The following is a 16,040-nucleotide window of genomic DNA, read 5'->3' on the forward strand; positions in this document are numbered from 1 at the left end:
GTTTGTTCATATTTGTATGTACATATCTATTTAAAGCCAGGGGATTATCTTTCTATAAATACATAACTGGCAAAACAAAAAAATTCCTGGTTTGAGTGTTAGTTAACTTATACTCTATGTCTTGGGAATCTGTATATCTTAGAGGTCCACTAAAGAACTGTGTATTTGAACCAGTGGATTTTATAAAGCACGGTGAATACTCAAAGTACTAGTATATTTCCCTCATATTCTCAGTCTAATAATACAAAGATAAGTTAAACATACCGCAATCATATGTTATTGAAAAAACTGTCTTATATATCCACTTAACAAAAAATTCATTGAATGCTGATCATGTGTCAAATACTGTGTAATGTACTGTATTAAGTGACAGGTATATTTACAAATGTATTTTTATCAAAAGAGGGAGAAAAGAAAGAGCATGGAAGCATTATTCAGCTATTCAATTGTTATAAAATATGTAAACAAATATTTGTTGTGAATTGGTTTTCCTTTGTCCTGCTTCCAGATAGGAAAAGAAATTGAGAGAAACTCTAAAAGAAGTTACTCCTAGGGTTCATGTTCTAGGTTCACAGGTAGGTTTATTTTACGCCTGATTATTAACTGGCATAAGGTGAATTAAGCTTCTCTTAGATACCAGGAATAAACTTCTCATCAGAAAAATTTATCAAGCCATAGAATTGTTGTTTGTGGAAAACATTCGAAGTCCCATTTCTGGAGTCTTTTAAAGAGAAAAATGAACAAGGTGATGGTACCTTATTGTAAATAAGTTAGGCTCTGACTTTGTCCAGCTTTTTGTTCTGTAAAGAGCCTAGTGCATTTTGGGGGCTTAATAAATTTTGAATTATAAGTAACATTCTTACACAGCCTCTGGGGATGGACTCTTAGTCCTAATAAGATTTTCCAACTCTAATTTTCATGATTTGCTGCTGTGTAGGTAACAGTCATGAATTCAACAAGATCTATAAATGCAAAGTATTTTGTAGTCAAAGTATTTTGTAGTCTCAATATGTCAAAGATAAGATTTCATTGAAAGTAGCATTAGAATGAACACTATTGAGTACCTCTAAAATGTGGATTGAAGGACGACCTATAGAATTTCATATAAGGTGAGCATTGTGTGAAGTGCTAACCCAGGTTAATTTTAAGCTGACATTCATTGGGAAATAAGATGAAATAGAAATGAGAAGAAAGATCATTATCCAAAATGAAAGGTGCTGGAGGATTTATGGTGGCACAAAAGCAGAAAGGACCAGGACTAGTGAATTAGGTAAAAGTTCAGTATATATCAAACAGGCTGTTTTGGTACTAATACATTTCTGAAAATAACCCTGCTTTAGACAATACATGAAAGAGCATAATGTGTATATATGGTGGTGAGATGTGAGGTACGTGTGTGGGGGGAGGATGAGGGTTCAGAGAAATTGAAGTAGAGGTAAGGTTAATGCATCTTTTGGACTAATGTAGTCATAATGTAACTGATGCAAAGAGAGAGTAGGTCATAAATTGCTTCAAGGGAATCAGAGGGCAATAGGGGTCCTGGAAAGACTCTCTGAATAATAGTTTCAGAGCATCTGCTGTACAATATGGTTAGAACCTTTTGAAGCCCCATTGTATAACTCACTTGTCACTTGGCTTGAGGAAGAGATGACAGATCTGCCAAGAATATTAAGGAAGACTTTTTTTCCCCCAGGGAACACAACAAGCCAGCTGTTCTTGTTATATCGATATTTTAGCAAATGCATTGATCTTAACATTCTGAACATACCTGGGATTTTAATATTTCATATATAATACGCTGAGGGAAAAAACTGCCCTAGCACCTAGGAAGGTACTCTGAAGAGACAAGATGAAACCTGGCAGATGGATTTACTTAGCAAGAAATCATTTTAAAGATTAAGAAATACCTTGTTTTATTTCCTGTGATATGCTTCATTATCTTTTCTCTAAGTTGTCCTTCACCTCATGTAATTAATTCAGAAATTTGACCTTCTCAAACTGTGTGAAAGAATAAGATTGCTAAGGCACCACTGGTAAGAAAATCCAGGGTTTGGAGAAGTAGAGGTTGTACTTCAGACACTCTCCTTCGACATAACCCCCTGCCACATACACAGCCATGTCCTCCCCTGCCACACACAGGCCTTCATCTCTAAGAGTAAGCCATTTACATTTAAAGGTGCCCAAAGACCCCTGGAGTTGCCTTAGCCCTCATCTAAGCACTGCTTCTTTTAGTATCTCTATTTTCCAATCAATTGGAGAGATTTTCTTAAAATTATACCTGATTATATCACTAATTTCCTTAAAAATTTTCCTTGGTGTCTACTCAATGCTTTTAGTCACTTAATATGGGTGTAAAAGTTTTACTGGCCTTTCCTCCTCATCACCCTGCCCTACCCTCCACGAACTTCATGATTGGTTTCATGAGTCTGCTTGCCATTCCTGAATATGCCAGGCTTTTCCTAACAATTCTTGCCCCAGGATGGCTGCTTTTCCTGTGCAGAATTTCCTAAAGTTCCCCTTCCTCTCTTCTCTGTCAGATTAAATCCTACTCACCTGTTCTTCGTGGCTTAATTCAATTGTCATCTCTTCCGGAAAGTCTCTCTGCACAGTAGAGTTAGTGGTTCCCTTCCATCTTCAATCACAGTATTTTCTTCACCCTTGCTTTTGTGTTTACCAGTTCAGTGCAGTGAGTCCTTATTGGTTTTTGTAGTGGTTTTTCTCTCAATGTTGTGAATTCATTAAATCAAGAAATACGGCTTACTCGTTTCTGAATCCTCAGGACCTAGCATAGCTCTTGCTTAGGGAAGATATTTGTTGAGTAGTTACTGATTGAGCACCGTTCCCCACCAAATGGGCTTATATTTGGGAGTCTCTGTTACTTTTCAGGTTTACCCTTTTTCACATGTATTCTCCCATATCAGTCCCAGACATCCAGTTTAAAAAATCTAGCCTGATTTTGCATCTATGTGGTCAATTCCAGAACTCCTTAAATTATGCATAACTTGTTGTATATGGCTTACAGGGCTCACACTCCAAATAACGTTAAATGATCCCTTTCATGCTGGAACCAAATTCCCCACTGTTTGCCTGTTGTTAGTACCTTCTTTTCATACACCTCAAATGCCAACTATCTTGAGAACCTAATCTAAGACACCTTCCTCTTTATTCCCTAGAGGACATTCATTTGTTTGTTAATGGGGGATTCTTCACTAAATGCCAAGCACACTGCTAAATGCTGGGGATATAACAGGTTTCTGTCTTCTTTAAGCTTAGAGTCTAGGTGGGGGATAGAAAAGCTAAACAGACAATGGCAATACAATGGGATACATGCTCATATACAAAAAGGAAGGACAGCTATGGGAGAACCTGGGCAGGAAATTCACCAAGGCTTGGGGAAATAGTAAATACTTCTTGCAGGAAGTAATGTGTACACTGAGATTTGAAGACTAAGTCAGGGTTAGTTAAGTAAAGAACTGGAAGAAGACCATTACAGCTAAAGGCAAGAGCAACACATGGAAAGGCCATAGAACAAGGAACATGTGTAATTCCCATTTTGACAGAATACCAAGAGATGAGGCTTTAAAGCTAAGCTGGAGTAATCTTATATACTGTCTTATACTTCATGTTAAAGCAGTTCGAGTAGGGGCTTCCCTGGTGGCACGGTGGTTGAGAGTCCGCCTGCCGATGCAGGGGACACGGGTTCGTGCCCCAGTCCGGGAGGATCCCACATGCTGCGGAGCAGCTGGGCCCGTGAGCCATGGCCGCTGAGCCTGCACGTCCGGAGCCTGTGCTCCGCAACGGGAGAGGCCACAACAGTGAGAGGCCCGCGTACCGCAAAAAAAAAAAAAAAAAAAAAAAAAAGCAGTTTGAGTATACCAAAGAAAAATAAGAAACAATTTTTAAAAATGTTAAAGCATAGATCTAATTAAATTTGTGTTTTAGAAAGATCAATGTGCCTGAAGTACGAGAAATGAGTAGGAGGCACAACTAAATTCTGGGAGACCAGCTAGGCAGTCACTTCTGCCATTTTGATGATAGATGAGGGTAAGTGAAACTGAGAACTTGAAGTGGAGAAGAAGGGAAGCAGAAAGATAACGAGAAATACTTGGGAATCAACATGGTGCCCCCATGACTGATTAAATATGAGGGAGGAGGAGAGGGAAGGCAAACTTGAGGATTCTGGAGTCAAGGATGATGATCAGGTACTGGCCTGGGCAACTATGCAGAGGGTGGCAGTGATGCCTACGTTAAAAAATGTAAGAACAGTTATAGGGAAGATGATAAAATAGACTTTGGACATTTTGAAACTGAGGTGCCTGTGCACAGTACCAATGAAGATTTATGAGTCTACCACTCAGGGTGGGAAGAAACATGTATATGTATAACTGATTCACTTTGTTATAAAGCAGAAACGAACACACCATTGTAAAGCAATTATACTCCAATAAAGATGTTAAAAAAAAAAGTCATTAGCACTTGGATATAATTGAATCATAGGAGTGAATGAGTTTACTGAAGACAGAACACTGAGACAAGAGAACCTAGACCAACATTGATGGGATGGAAGAAAAGCAAGGAATCCTCAAGGAAGTTGGGTGAGGAGCAGAAGAACAACCAGAAGCATCTGAGACCATGGAGTCTAATGGATCAACTTGGATTCAAGGAGAAGGAAGTGGTATCAAATGCTGCCGAGACGTCAAGAGAGATAAGGATTGAAAAATGTTCACTTCATGTAATTACAAGGAGGGCTTTGATTTTAGTGGAGTGATGAGGATGGAAGTAGGTAAGACTGGATTAAATTGTGAACGGGAGGGGAGGAAGTGAAGATAGTGAGAAACAAACAAACAAAATGTTTTGAGTGTTGTGAAGAAAAAGACAGAAAGCAGTGGTTGGTTTTCACAAGTTTTCTGGTTCAGGACCCTTACAAGTTTTGACCACTTTAATTCTTCTCCCTGAACATTCTTCACATTTTTGTAGCTATTTAAGTCATTGGTTTTAAAAAAAAGCAAGAGTGCATCCTGTCTAGGGAGGGATTGGAGGTTTCCACGTAAAGCCCCAAAGGCACCATTTCAAATGTGTTCAAGTGTCTTTTTAGTAATACAACTGTTTTCTAAAAAATCTCATGAATAATTCTAATATATTAAAAATAGATTAACTCTAAGCAGCTCTGATTTAAGTGGGTATGGAGAGACTGGAGCCCTATACTCCGTTCCCTTACCTGGTTTTCCAAGGTGGCCCCTTGCAGGCATTTCTAAAGAATCTTACCAATCCAGAGAACTAGGCCAGGGCAGGAAATGGGAGAATGATGAAGGTGAGGGAACTGCTGAGCCTTGTGTGGACGGCTTGGTACATTGCCTCCCAGCCTCTCCAAGGGTGCCAAAGTGTGTCAGCAGATGAAATCTGAATGGTGTCCCTGTTTTAACAAAATAAAAGCTATGTGAGGTCTTATTGAAATGACAGCGGCATAAATAATAGAAAATAATAGATATTTGTGCGGCACAGAGTGTATGAAAGAGCTTACCAAAGTGGATGGAGTATTCAGGACCTCTTTCTATTTCTAACTGCTGGCTGGCAGCAGAGAAAAATCAAACTACTGTGAATGAATGCAGCCCTGAATACACAGAAAGGGACAAAAATCACCTTGTACTGGAATAATAGCCTATATGATGTCTTTCAATAGCTTATACCCTTCCTGCCAAACACAGAAAAGCCCAGAAGGAAAAAGGAGAAAATAAATCACATTACCCTTTAGCAACTCTTTAGTGTAGATACTGTTATCTTCATCTTACAGAGGAAAGAACTGAGGTTCAAAGAAATGGAATGGCACGCCCCAAGTCACAGAGCAGGTAAGGGGAGAAGCTAGGATTTTCCCCACATAATTTCCAAAATGTTCTCATTACAACAGTAGTTTTCAAAATCAACATTCTTCAAAAATGTGACCAAGTACTTATTATAAGGAGAGCTGCCTTTCCTTATGCTTACTCTTCACAGTAAGCCATACAACTAGTACTTTTCAGGGTCCCCTTTTATTTGTTGATCAAAACTTGGGTCAGCTTAAGATTGCCATTTTTTATCATGGAATTTCTTCTAGTGAGCAGGAAGACCAAGGTGATGGCTACAAGGTAAAATATGAGGAGCTAATCAGAAGAGTGCCTTCACCACATCCAACTCAAAGCTAAGAATTCCAGTCACTGTCTCTGTTTCTACCATTAGAACGTTTAAAAATTGTTAACTTTTCAGCTTTTGTCCCTTTTAGAAATGCAAAGGTCCCTCAGTGAATTCAGTTAATTCATCTTTTGTTTAGAAGTTAATTATCTGTAATCTTTTATTGAGAACTGTAGCAGAATTATCCAAACCAAGAACTATGCCTGCATTCCTGTAGTGATGGCAGATGGGAGGTTTGGAAGGGAGCTGCCCTGTTACTAATTAAAAAAACCAAACAATCCTGAAATTCACATGTAAGCAATGCATTAAAACACCTGGCCCTGTTACCATGGCAAATTTCCGGTGGCCTCCCTACTTTTCCACATATTTCCTCTCAAAGTGCTCCTTTATGGCTATTCGCCTGAAAAAGCCCTCTCAATGACCATTTTAACTGAATTTTGTTAGGGTGAAAATCTTGGAAGTTAGCTTCACATGTACTAAATGTCCTAGGAATGCTTCTGGTCCTCAGTGATCTCTTGTTTTTTCTTTTAACATCTTTACTGCAGTATAATTGCTTTACAGTGGTGTGTTAGTTTCTGTTTTATAACAAAGTGAATCAGCTATACATATACATACATCCCCATATCTCCTCCCTCTTGCATCTCCCTCCTACCCTCCCTATCCCACCCCTCTCGGTGGTCACCTGTTACCTCTTATTTTTTAACTTTTATTTATTAATTTATTTTTAACATCTTTATTGGAGTATAATTGCTTTACAATGGTGTGTTAGTTTCTGCTTTATAACAAAGTGAATCACTTACACATATACATATGTCCTCATATCTCTTCCCTCTTGCATCTCCCTTCCTCCCACCCTCCCTAACCCACCCCTCTAGGTGGTCACAAAGCACCGAGCTGATCTCCCTGTGCTATGCAGCTGCTTCCCACTAGCTATCTGTTTTACGTTTGGTAGTGCATATATGTCCATGCCACTCTCTCACTTTGTCCCAGCTTACCCTTCCCCTCCCTGTAAACTCAAGTCTATTCTCTAGTAGGTCTGCATCTTTATTCCCGTCTTGTCCCTGGGTTCTTCTGACCATTTTTTTTTGGTTCCATATATATGTGTTAGCATATGGTATTGTTTTTGTCTTTCTGACTTACTTCACTCTGTATGACAGTCTCTAGGTCCATCCACCTTACTACAAATAACTCAGTCTTGTTCCTTTTTATGGCTGAGTAATATTCCATTTATACGTACATATACAATATATACAATACTCCATTGTATATATGTGCCATATCTTCTTTATCCATTCATCTGTTGGTGGACACTCAGGTTGCTTCCATGTCCTGGTTATTGTAAATAGAGCTGCAATGAGCATTTTGGTACATGACTCTTTTTGAATTATGGTTTTCTCAGGGTATATGCCCAGTAGTGGGATTGCTGGGTCATAAGATAGCTCTATTTTTGGTTTTTTAAGGAAACTCCATACTGTTCTCCATAGTAGCTGTATCCATTTACATTCCCACCAACAATGCAAGAGGGTTCCCTTTTCTCTACACCCTCTCCAGCATTTATTGTTTGTAGATTTTTTGATGATGGCCATTCTGACTGGTGTGAGATGAAATCTCATTGTAGTTTTGATTTGCATTTCTCTAATGATTAATGATGTTGAGCATTCTTTCATGTGTCTGTTGGCAATCTGTATATCTTTTTTGGAGAAATGTCTATTTAGGTCTTATGCTTATTTTTGGATTGGGTTGTTTTTTCGATATTGGGCTGCATGAGTTGCTTGTATGTTTTGGAGATTAATCCTTTGTCAGTTGCTTCATTTGCAATATTTTCTCCCATTCTGAGGGTTGTCTTTTCATCTAGTTTATGGTTTCCTTTGCTGTGCAAAAGCTTTTAAGTTTCATTAGGTCCCATTTGCTTATTTTTGTTTTTATTTCCATTTCTCTAGGAGGTGGGTCAAAAAGGATCTTGCTGTGATGTATGTCATAGAGTATTCTACCTATGTTTTCCTCTCAGAGTTTTATGGTGTCCAGCCTTACATTTAGGTCTTTAATCCATTTTGAGTTTATTTTTGTGTGTGGTGTTAGGGAGTGTTCTAATTTCATTCTTTTACATGTAGCTGTCCAGTTTTCCCAGCAACACTTATTGAAGAGGCTGTCTTTTCTCCACTGTATATTCTTGCCTCCTTTATCAAAGATAAGGTGACCATATGTGCATGGGTTTATCTCTAGGCTTTCTATCCTGTTCCATTGATCTAAATTTCTGTATTTGGGCCAGTACCATACTGTCTTGATTACTGTAGCTTTGTAGTATAGTCTGAAGTCAGGGAGCCTGATTCCTCCAGCTCCATTTTTCGTTCTCAAGATTGCTTTGGCTATTCGGGGTCTTTTGTGTTTCCATACAAATTGTGAAATTTTTTGTTCTAGTTCTGTGAAAAATGCCATTGGTAGTTTGATAGGGATTGCACTGAATCTGTAGATTGCTTTGGGTAATATAGTCATTTTCACAATGTTGATTCTTCCAATCCAAGAACATGGTATATCTCTCCATCTGTTTGTATCATCTTTAATTTCTTTCATCAGTGTCTTATAATTTTCTGCATACAGGTCTTTTGTCTCCTTAGGTAGGTTTATTCCTAGATATTTTATTCTTTTTGTTGCAGTGGTAAATGGGAGTGTTTTCTTGATTTCACTTTCAGATTTTTCATCATTAGTGTATAGGAATGCAAGAGATTTCTGTGCATTAATTTTGTATCCTGTTACTTTACCAAATTCATTAATTAGCTCTAGTAGTTTTCTGGTAGCATCTTTAGGATTCTCTATGTATTGTATCATGTCATCTGCAACCAGTGACAACTTTACTTCTTCTTTTCCAATTTGGATTCCTTTTATTACTTTTTCTTCTCTGACTGCTGTGGCTAAAACTTCCAAAATTATGTTGAATAATAGTCGTGAGAGTGGGCAACCTTGTCTTGTTCCTGATCTTAGTGGAAATGGTTTCAGTTTTTCAGCACTGAGAATGATGTTGGCTGTGGGTTTGTCATATATGGCCTTTATTATGTTGAGGTAAGTTCCCTCTATGCCTGCTTTCTGGAGGGTTTTTATCATAAATGGGTGTTGAATTTTGTCGAAAGCTTTCTCTGCATCTATTGAGATGATCATATGGTTTTTCTCTTTCAATTTGTTAATATGGTGTATCATGTTGATTGATTTGTGTATATTGAAGGATCCTTGCATTCCTGGGATAAACCCCACTTGATCATAGTGTATGATCCTTTTAATGTGTTGGTAGACTCTGTTTGCTAGTATTTTGTTGAGGATTTTTGCATCTATGTTCATCAGTGGTATTGGTCTGTAGTTTTCTTTCTTTGTGACATCTTTGTCTGGTTTTGGTATCAGAGTGATAGTGGCCTCTTCGAATTAGTTTGGGAGTGTTCCTCCCTCTGATATATTTTGGAAGAGTTTGAGAAGGATCGATGTTAGCTCTTCTTTAAATGTTTGATAGAATTTGCCTGTGAAGCCGTCTGGTCCTGGGCTTTTGTTTGTTGGCAGATTTTTTTTTTTTTTTTTTTTCTTTTTGCGGTATGCGGGCCTCTCACTGTTGTGGCCTCTCCCGTTGCGGAGCACAGGCTCCGGATGCGCAGGCCCAGCGGCCATGGCTCACGGGCCCAGCCGCTCCGCGGCATATGGGATCCTCCCAGACCGGGGCACGAACCCGTATCCCCTGCATCGGCAGGCGGACTCTCAACCACTGCGCCACCAGGGAGGCTCTGTTGGCAGATTTTTAATCACAGTTTCAATTACAGTGCTTGTGATTGGTCTGTTCATATTTTCTATTTCTTTCTGGTTCAGTCTCGGAAGGTTGTGCATTTCTAAGAATTTGTCCATTTCTTCCAAGTTGTCCATTTTATTGGCATATAGTTGCTTGTAGTAATCTCTCATGATCCTTTGTATTTCTGCAGTTTCAATTGTTACTTCTCCTTTTTCATTTCTAATTCAATTGATTTTAGTCTTCTCCCATTTTTTCTTGATGACTCTGACAAATGGTTTATCAATTTTGTTTATCTTCTCAAGGAACCAGCTTTTAGTTTTATTGATCTTTGCTATCGTTTCCTTCATTTCTTTTTCATTTATTTTTGATCTGATCTTTATGATTTCTTTCCTTCTGCTAACTTTGGGGTTTTTTGGTTCTTTCTCTAATTGCTTTAGGTGTAAGATTATGTTGTTTATTTGAGATGTTTCTTGTTTCTTAAGGTAGGATTGTATTGCTATAAACTTCCCTCTTAGAACTGCTTTTGCTGCATCCCATAGGTTTTGGGTCATTGTATTTTCATTGTCATTTGTTACTAGGTATTTTTTGATTTCCTCTTTGATTTCTTCAATGATATCTTGGTTATTAAGTAGTGTGTTGTTTAGCCTCCATGTGTTTGTATTTCTCACAGATTTTCTTCTGTAATTGATATCTAGTCTCATAGCTTTGTGGTCAGAAAAGATACTTGATACAATTTCCATTTTCTTAAATTTATGAAGGCTTGATTTGTGACCCAAGATATGATCTATCCTGGAGAATGTTCCATGAGAACTTGTGAAGAATGTGTATTCCGTTGTTTTTGGATGGAATGTCCTATAAATATCAATTAAGTTCATCTAGTTTAATGTATCATTTAAAGCTTGTGTTTCCTTATTTATTTTCATTTTGGATGATCTGTCCATTGGTGATAGTGGGGTGTTAACGTTCCCTACTATGATTGTGTTACTGTCGTTTTCCCCTTTTATGGCTGTTAGCATTTGCCTTATGTATTGAGGTGGTCCTATGTTGTGTGCATAAATATTTAAAATTGTTATATCTTCTTCTTGGCTTGATCCCTTGATCATTATGTAGTGTCCTTCTTTGTCTCTTGTAATAGTCTTTATTTTAAAGTCTATTTTGTCTGATATGAGAATTGCTACTCCAGCTTTCTTTTGATTTCCATTTGCAAGGAATATCTTGTTCCATCCCCTCACTTTCAGTCTGTATGTGTCCCTAGGTCTGAAGTGGGTCTCTTGTAGACAGCATATATACAGGTCTTGTTTTTGTATCCATTCAGCCAGTCTGTGTCTTTTGGTGGGAGCATTTAATCCATTTACATTTAAGGTAATTATTGATATGTATGTTCCTATTACCATTTTCTTAATTGTTTTGGGTTTATTACTGTAGGTCTTTTCCTTATCTTGTGCTTCCTGCCTAGAGAAGTTCCTTTAGCATTTGTTGTAAAGCTGGTTTGGTGGTGCTGAATTCTCTTTGCTTTTGCTTGTCTCTAAAGCTTTTAATTTCTCTGTCGAATCTGAATGAGATCCTTGTTGGGTAGAGTAATCTTGGTTGTAGGTTTTTCTCCTTCATCACTGTAAATATGTCCTGCCACTCCCTTCTGGCTTGCAGAGTTTCTGCTGAAAGATCAGCTGTTAACCTTATGGGATTCCCTTATGTGTTATTTGTTGTTTTTCCCTTGCTGCTTTTAAATATTTGTTCTTTGTATTTAATTTTTGATAGTTTGATTGATATGTGTCTTGGCATGTTTCTCCTTGGATTTATCCTGTATGGGACTCTCTGTGCTTCCTGGACTTGATTAACTATTTCCTTTCCCATATTAGGGAAGTTTTCAACTATAATCTCTTCAAATATTTTCTCAGTCCCTTTCTTTCTCTTCTTCTTCTGGGACCCCTATAATTCGAATGTTGGTGCATTTAATGTTGTCCCAGAGGTCTCTGAGACTGTCCTCAATTCTTTTCATTCTTTTTTCTTTATTCTGCTCTTCAGTAGTTATTTCTAGTATTTCATCTTCCATGTCACTTATCCGTTCTTCTGCCTCAGTTATTCTGCTATTGACCCATTCTAGAGAATTTTAAATTTCATTTATTGTGTTGTTTATCACTGTTTGTTTGCTCTTTAGTTCTTCTAGGTCCTTGTTAAACGTTTCTTGTATTTTCTCCATTCTATTTCCAAGATTTTGAATCATCTTTACTATCATTATTCTGAATTCTTTTTCAGATAGACTGCCTATTTCCTCGTCATTTGTTAGGTCTGGTGGGTTTTTGCCTTGCTCCTTCATCTGCTGTGTGTTTCTGTCTTCTCATTTTGCTTAACTTACTGTGTTTGGGGTCTCCTTTTCACAGGCTTCAGGTTCGTAGTTTCTGCTGTTTTTTGGTGTCTGTCCCCAGTGGCTAAGGTTGGTTCAGTGGGTTGTGTAGGCTTCCTGGTGGAGGGGACTAGTGCCTGTGTTCTGGTGGATGAGGCTGGATCTTGTCTTTCTGGTGGGTAGGTCCATGTGTGGTGGTGTGTTTGGGGGTGTCTGTGGTCTTATTATGATTTTAGGCAGCCTCCGTGCTAATGGATGGGGTTGTGTTCCTGTCTTGCTAGTTGTTTGGCATAGGGTGTCCTGCACTTTAGCTTGCTGGTCGTTGAGTGGAGCTGGATCTTGGTGTTGAGATGGAGATCTCTGGGAGATTTTTGCCGTTTGATATTACGTGGAGCTGGGAGGTCTCTTATGGACCAGTGTCCTGAACTTGGCTCTCCCACCTCAGTGGCATAGCCCTGATTCCTGGCCAGAGCACCAAGAGCCTGTCCTCCACATGGCTCAGAATAAAAAGGAGGAAAAAAAAGAAATAAAGAAGATAAAATAAAGTTATTAAAATAAAAATTAAGAAAAAAAATTTAAGTAATTATTAAAAGACAGACAGAACCCTAGGACAAATGGTAAAAGCAAAGGTATACAGACAAAATCACACACAGAAGCATACACATACACACTCACAAAAAGAGAAAAAGGGAAAAAAATATATATATCGCTGCTCCCAAAGTCCACCTCCTCAATTTGGGATGATTCGTTGTCTATTCAGGTATTCCACAGATGCAGGCTACATCAAGTTGACTGTGGAGATTTAATCTGCTGCTCCTGAGGCTGCTGGAACAGATTTCCCTTTCTCTTCTTTGTTCGCACAGCTCCCGGGGTTCAGCTTTGGATTTGGACTCGCCTCTGCGTGTAGGTCGCCTGAGGGCATCTGTTCTTCACTCAGACAGGACGGGGTTAAAGGAGCAGCTGATTCGGGGGCTCTGGCTCACTCAGGCCACGGGGGGGAGGGAGGGGTACAGATGCGGGGCGAGCCTGCGGCGGCAGAGACCAGCGTGACGTTGCACCAACCCGAGGCGCGCCGTGTGTTCTCCCAGGGAAGTCGTCCCTGGATCCCGGGACCCTGGCAGTGGCGGGCTGCTCAGGCTCCCACGAGGGGGGGTGTGGACAGTGCCCTGTGCTGGCACACAGGCTTCTTGGCGGCAGCAGCAGCAGCCCCAGCGTCCCACGCCCATCTCTGGGGTCCGCGCTGATAGCCGCGGCTTGCGCCCGTCTCTGGAGCTCCTTTAAGCAGCGCTCTGAATCCCCTCTCCTCGTGCACCAGGAAACAAAGAGGGAAGTAAAAATCTCTTGCCTCTTCGCCAGCTCCAGGCCTTTTCTCCGGACTCCCTCCCGGCCAGCCGTGGTGCACTAACCCCTTCAGGCTGTGTTCACGACGCCTACCCCAGTCCTCTCGCTGCGCTCCGACCGAAGCCAGAGCCTCAGCTCCCAGCCCTGCCCGCCCCGGCGGGCGAGCAGACAAGCCTCTCGGGCTGGTGAGTGCCGGTCGGCACCGATCCTCTGTGCGGGATTCTCTCCGCTTTGCCTTACCCAGGTATGTGGGGAGTTTCTTGCCTTTTGGGAGGTCTGGGGTCTTATGCCAGCGTTCAGTAGGTGTTCTGTAGAAGCTGTTCCACATGTAGATGTATTTGTGATGTATCTGTGGGGAGGAAGGTGATATTCGTGTCTTACTCTTCTGCCATCTTGAAGCTCCTCCTCCTTCCCTTATCTCTTAAGGGAAGATTTATGTTAGTGCCTCCGTGGCCCTAACCGCTGTCGTAGGTTCTGATACACATTTCTTGGAAAACCATGAATGTTAAAGAAAACACCTCAGGAAATTGTGCCCTAATGGCCACTCGGCTGAGATTAAATATTTTCATCGAAGTTCCTCCTCTTGCAGTATCTTTCTATTTATTATTTTACTTGAGTTGTTATTGAGACATGCTATCCTAACGAGGAGGATTTCTTTTACCTTGAATCAAGTGATTCTCAGCAGGGGTGATTTGGCAACGTCTGGAAACAGTTTTGGTTGTCAAAAATGGAGGTGGGAGGGGTCTGCAGGAGTACTACTGGTGTCCTAGTAGATGAGGGTAGAAAACTGCAAAATGTTCTGAAATGCACAAGACAGACCCCAGAACAAAGCATTATGCAGCCCAAAATGCTAATTTTGCTAAGGTTGAGAAACTTTGCTTTGAATGAATCTTCAGAGAATGGGACATGACTGCTCTTCTTCTTCTACCATGGTAAGGAGGGCTGGGTTCTGATGTCAGACAAAAAATGCTTTAAAGAAAGGAGAATTGTGGTTCAAAGTTGAAGCTTTGAGCCAGACAGACATGGATTTTACTCCTAGATGTACTACTTCGCTGTGTGATCTTAAATAAGTTATGTAACCTCTCTACAATGCAGTCTTCTCAGGTGTAAAATTAGCAGTGGATTTTATTGGATTACTATGAAGAATCAGTAAATGCATACAAAATACTTGGCACAGATGCTACTAAACACGAGCATGTGTTGGCAATGATGATTGTTATTCTCCAGTGAGAGTTGTATCAACTCTCAGTTCAATACACTCAGACCAGACAGAGACCCAGAAGCATAAACCAAAGGATACCCTGCAGTCCATTTTCTAGTATTAACTATTTCTTAGCCCACTACAGCTGCCATAAGCTCTTTCTTTTGTAAAAGGAGAATATGAGGATGAGAGTAGGATGACCAACATAACTAGTTGCTAACATTTATTCATTCATTCATCACGTCTGCCTGGGCTTGTGGTAGGAGGAAAGTCTGGATGAGTAGATTGGAGATGAAGGTGAAACAAAGATGACTAAGACTTGATTTCTAATAAAAGACTGAAGGGACTGATTTAGAATGGGAGGACTAAGGCATGGACACAGAGGAGCTTGACACAAAGTAGAAAAATGATAGAGCGCCAGGGAGACGAAGCCAAACTGCTTTATGGCAGTTCTGAGAAGAGACCACTTCTGTGTGGAGAAAATTTTGGTTGTCAATTTCCTGAACAGCAAACACCCTTTATTCTCCATCAATCCTTTCTTACCAAGCTTAAGGGAATTAAAAAAATTCTAAATCGAGTGATTAATTAAACTGATTCCTGGAGCCCTCCCCTCTTCCCTTCAGCTTTGGTGGTAATTAATCATGGCCATTCCTGGCTTTTAATAGCATTACATTTGTGCTATACTATATTATTTTGGTTGTCTCTTAGAAACTCAATTGTGTCAGCATACAACAATGCAGACAATAGGTTCAGAAACGTAAATTAACCTTGATTCACTCCATCTCTGAAAGGGAGCTCCTGAGTCTTTCAGGAGAATGCTTCCCATCATTGAATGTGAAGTTATCCATTTCCTAGTGGTGTCTGTCTGGAGATTTTCACAGTGTTTTCAATAGGAGGCCAGATTACTTGGGCCAAGAGAAACATGTACTTGAGTAATAGTGGACCATTTCCCTATTTAAATATTTAAGAGCTTCAGGCCAAAGGGCAAAAACATCAAACAGAGAATATCACAAGAGTCTTGAACTCACTAATATAATTTATGTTGAAAAATATCACACATTTTAAGCCCTCTTTCAAAATGAAGTGTTAAGTTTCTTGTTTAAGATGGTGATTTTACCATTCTCAATTCCCTTGAAATTCTTATGAAAATTTGGAGAGAGAAAAAAACACACACACACAAACACACATGCAGGCACATACACCAAATCAACTACTGTAACAGTATG

Source organism: Mesoplodon mirus (assembly GCF_964341445.2).
Source record: "Mesoplodon mirus genome assembly, chromosome: 20".
Taxonomy (NCBI): Eukaryota; Metazoa; Chordata; class Mammalia; order Artiodactyla; family Ziphiidae; genus Mesoplodon; species Mesoplodon mirus.